This window comes from Falco punctatus (assembly GCF_963210335.1).
Source record: "Falco punctatus genome assembly, chromosome: 1".
Lineage (NCBI taxonomy): Eukaryota > Metazoa > Chordata > Aves > Falconiformes > Falconidae > Falco > Falco punctatus.
The window spans coordinates 57,786,215-57,790,935 of NC_137580.1; the positions used below are offsets into that span (position 1 = coordinate 57,786,215).

Below are 4,721 nucleotides of genomic sequence, written 5' to 3' on the forward strand. Positions count from 1 at the left end.
GTAATGTACTCCTAACCCTTATTTATTTTTTGTTTAAACATCTTCAGTTTGGACCATCTTCCACATTAAGTCCATATTTCAATGTTAAATGAAATTCTTTGATAAAATTAATTGTATTCAGTGCTGCTATAACGCAAGAGCTGTAAAATGTAGAAAAGGGCCAGTTTCTGTCTAGAAGGTCTTCTAATATTTTATGTTATGCCAACCCCCCCCCCCAATTTAGGAGCAAGATTTGGGCCTAAAATCCAGGACAGGCTCTATGTTGAAGTCAAAACGACAGTTTTTTTCTTAAACAGGCTGCTATTGGAGGCTGTGGTCACTTATATTCCACGGTAATGAGCACCATACAAAAATCTCAGATGGACACCTCTTAACTTCAAGAGGCAAATATAATGAAATATTGGGTGGCAAACACCTCTGTTTAGTTTAGCTCTACATTCGGTACCATTGAGTGTTGTGGACTGGACAAGCGCCTTCCCAACCTAGCGGAATTGCCACTGGCACTGGCGAGACAGCCATGCAGAGCAGCCCATTATCCCTCTCTAGGAGCTCTTAGAAATTTTTACATAATGATCTGCTAAGAAATGCCATGTATGATGACCTTTTTTTCAAGTTTAATATTGCTCTCAATTGAGAAATTTTCAAGTGGATTTTACAAGCATTCCGTCTTCTAAGGGGAAAAAACACCCCTGCTGCAGTGTTTATTGACCAAAACCCCACATCATGGAAGCACGCTCCACTTTACATTATCCGTTGTAGTTATGATTTTCCAAAGACTTCTAGGATCTAAATAAATAGTGGAAATGAAATGTAATTTTAAAATAAAGAGAATTTCTAATATTAAAAGGTTCTAACATAAAACAGGTAATAGACTGATTCCTTCATCTTAGACAGTAGAAAGTGAATGCTTCTCATAAATTTGGAAATAAATTTGTGGGTTAAATTATATATCTGCTGAAGAAATCATATGTGTAGAGACAGAGGATGAAAAATTAACTCCTTGACCCAGTCCTGCTACTAAGCAGAATTCTGGCCATAGATGAATTTGCACAGAGTTTATCCCATTCCAATATTTTGTAGAAATCTGTCAAAAATACTGCAGGATGCATTTTGTCAAACTGCCTCATTTCTCTGTTGATATTTTCCTTCATTTTTTTCATTCCTGTTTCCTTCCTGGAGTATTGCTGCATAGCAAAAGCCCCTACATGTTTGTTAGTGAGCTGGAAGAAGTGCAACGTACCCTTGCCTTTAGGCATAACACACTAACATCATCCCATACAATTAACTGCTTACAAAACATTTCTTTCTCTCACTGTTCATAGCACATATTATGGATTACTTGCTGAAATTTGTCTTCTCACCTAGGGCAGGAATCTGCTGCTTGGTAAACTTCCAGAACATGTCACCCAGGCATCAAGATAGACTTACACTGCTTGCTTAGCACGAAAAGTCCTTCTCCCCACCTGGAATTTCACAGTGATTGATTTCCTGCAAAGCACCTCACTCCAAAGTGAATTAGGAATTGGACTCACCTCCTTCCTGCTTCAGGGACCATGCGTGTTTTAATAGCCAAATCCTTGTGCTAAGCTAAGTTTCTCCCCAAAGGGTCGGGCTAGGACCACTCACTGGGCATGGCACTGTGGAGATGCAGCCACGAGTTCTAGTTGTAATCTTTCACTCACTTCCACACTATGTGGGCTTGACCAAATCATCTGGGGCAACATTTCTAAGCATTCTGTCATTTTGACATTTCCCACAATTGACATTTACTTAGTAAAGCCTTTCTTCTCTTGTCCCACCTCCCTGTGCAGGGCTGTTTTCAGAAGAAGTGGCCAGTGAATAGTGTAAGTGTCAATCAACAAGCTCTGAAAACCAGGTCATAATTCACTGTTAATGCCCCCCTTCTAAGCAAGGCTGAAAGCCTCTTTCCTTATGTTAGCCTCAGTGGCCCAATCAGTGTTTTTTTTCCAAAGCTATAATCTGTCTCCTAGCAAATTAAGTTGATTTCTACAGTAAAAGTGCCACAGTGTTGGTTCCCAGCCGCCGCCCCCCCCCCCCCCCCCCCCCCCCCGCAATCTGTTAACATCATGAGAACAGAAATTTCCAAACATTTGTCAGAGAAACACATTCTTCTTTTAACTATTTACCTCGGAAAAATGAATTAACTCTCCTAGATTTATTTTGTTAATGGTGCCTAGATACAGTGCTGTTGGGTACACTGGAAATTATCCTAAATAGAACTCTCCTGGAGAATTCATTTGGAAAATAACTGAATGATACTAAAAAGCTTTAGAGATGAAGATGCAACTGTCATCACAAACACTTCTTAATGGGCTCTATTTTAAGTATAAATATTTTGCATTTGGGCTAACACCTTCATGCTACATTTCAGTCTAATTGTTTTTAAAAGCAAACAGAAAATGCTTGAATAAAACTATGTAATGGGAATTGTGCAATTATTTAATGCGTTTATTCATGTCAGCAGGTAAAGGGAATTTGAAGCATAAGAACACACATGCAGATGGCAAGGGAGGGACAATAAGTGTGACAGTCTGGCACATGGGTAGGCGTACAATACTTGAAAGGCCTTCCCAGAACCTCAGTATTATAAAATTTGGCACTGTTTTGTGACCCAGGTGCCTAACTGATAATGAGTCTTGTAAGATTTGTCTCTTGGGATGAGAAGACAATGTGGGATCTAGACACCTTCTGTGATGCAGAACCTGCAAAATGAGCATGGGACAGATCAAACAGGGGAGTATTTCTTCACTGAGAAAAGTTCCCAGTCTGTTCAACCAGTGATGGAGACTCACCCAGGCTGCTGTGTTTGGACCCCAAACTATGGACCTACCTTTCGCTATGTTACCTTTCTTTCTCCCAGGAGACACCAATACAGACTTTTTCTTGGACCTTCCCAGCATTCTCCCTAGTTGTTCCTGTGTGCCTACTTTCATGTACATGCTTGTTTATGATTTATAGCTTTTGTGACACAAGGGTTTCTAAAGCAGTTTTTTATTTCAACAGCCTGAGATCAGTAAGGATTTAGACAAAACAGCAGGCTACTTGCATGTCCAGTCCCATTTTTCTCAAAACACGATATGGCTCTTTGGATTAAAGCTGTCCTGCTTAGCCATGGAAACCAGCTACAGCAAAGGTCCGCCTGGGTGATCTGCCAGCTACTCACCATCTTGACGGGGCACGATTTTTTCCTTTCTGTCCTCCCTCTTTGTCTCTTCCATGGGAACACGAAATTATCAAGAGTTTCTGTGAGTCTCTGTTGCTGACTTAGTACTGGGTTGTGTAATTTTTCTTGGCATTTCTTGGGTGTTATAGAACAGCCTGAAGCTATTTCACAATCAGCATCATCTAAAAAAAACCCTGACTGTAGAAACACATTGACATTCACAAATCAATCACAGCTAGCCCTTAATCCTAAAGCTCTCTATCAGTGTTTTTGCAGGATGACATGCTGCATCTATTTGTGTCTGGTGCATCTTTGCTGCCTTCGTTCTCTGGTATTTCTGACTCTTTTCATGGATACCTTATACTCTTCAGAAGAAAAGCTATGAGTTTTCCTTGGGAGACCCATACCTGCTTTGCGCTTTTTGGGAAATGTTGGCATGTGCCTGTTTTTGGCAAACTCAAACTTTGTTTCAGCTGCCTGGTTTTGAAGTGGACTTCCATGGCTCTTAGAAATTCTTGCAGTTCTTATAATTGTAGCAGTAGCTCTTCCTATAGTGAGATCTCTTTCATTATTTTCAAATCCCATCTACTCTTAGATGAGCAGGTTTGAATCAAGGGGTGAAGTGCTGAGGGTTACAGGCATTGCTTTGTATATTTTACAGTCAACAGTGCATAGTTCAGTCTTGAGGCAGTTGTTTTTGGATATCCCCTCAACTGGATTGTTTAATCACTGCCATGTGCCCTAAATTCCACTGACGCAAAATGGAACTGCAAGGTTTGCCATCTGTTGCTCTGTCAGCGTCTCGAAGAAGCCAGACACTAGAAAGAGAAAACTATTAGGAAAACGTTCTTTTCCTGCTTTAAAATCTATGCAATTCACATTGCATCTTGTGAGAAAAAGAAATTTTTTGATGAATGCTTTGAAAAATCCCAAGATTAAGTATTAAATATTGAAATTTCTCTTTCTTCCTATCCTCTCAAAATACATATTGCCACAGAGAACTGGGGATCAGTGTGCTCTTTGGGATGCAAGACCGTTGTTTTGGAAAGTAAAACACTGGGGCAATTCACAAGGCATTTTAGGCGAAGCTCTTTGGCTCCCACATGGCGTTCCAGTGCAGGCAGTGAGCTGTGGGGAGCATACCAGGTAATTCATACCCAAAAGAATTCAAAAGGGAGGCAGAAAAAGCTATTCTTCTGAAGAGCAGAAGTTCTAATCCTAAAATAAAAGAAGGAAAGTATGCAAACAGGATTTGCCTGTAGAGCAAATGACATGCCTTGGGTGTGCTGTGGGGTTTGTCCCATGGCCCATCTGCGTTACAAGGCAGTGTAACGCCCAGATTATGGCATGCATTCATAGGCCTTTTCAAATACTTAAATGTCCTCGATGCTGTAACAATGAGACAAATGCACAGACATACCTCTCACACTGTTCCATGCCATTTAGGTGAAGCTAATCCTTTTACAGTCGAGATTATAAATAGCTTCCAACCAAAAGCCTAATTTAGGTATCAACATTTCATTCTCTGTTTATACAG

At 40.4% G+C, this 4,721-nt stretch overlaps 1 long non-coding RNA gene across 3 annotated transcripts in view; it reads left to right on the forward strand.

The window, feature by feature from the left end:
- The window catches only part of LOC308063239, an 83,187-nt gene that overhangs the window by 52,397 nt on the left and 26,069 nt on the right, over positions 1 to 4,721 (forward strand). The window lies entirely within an intron of this gene.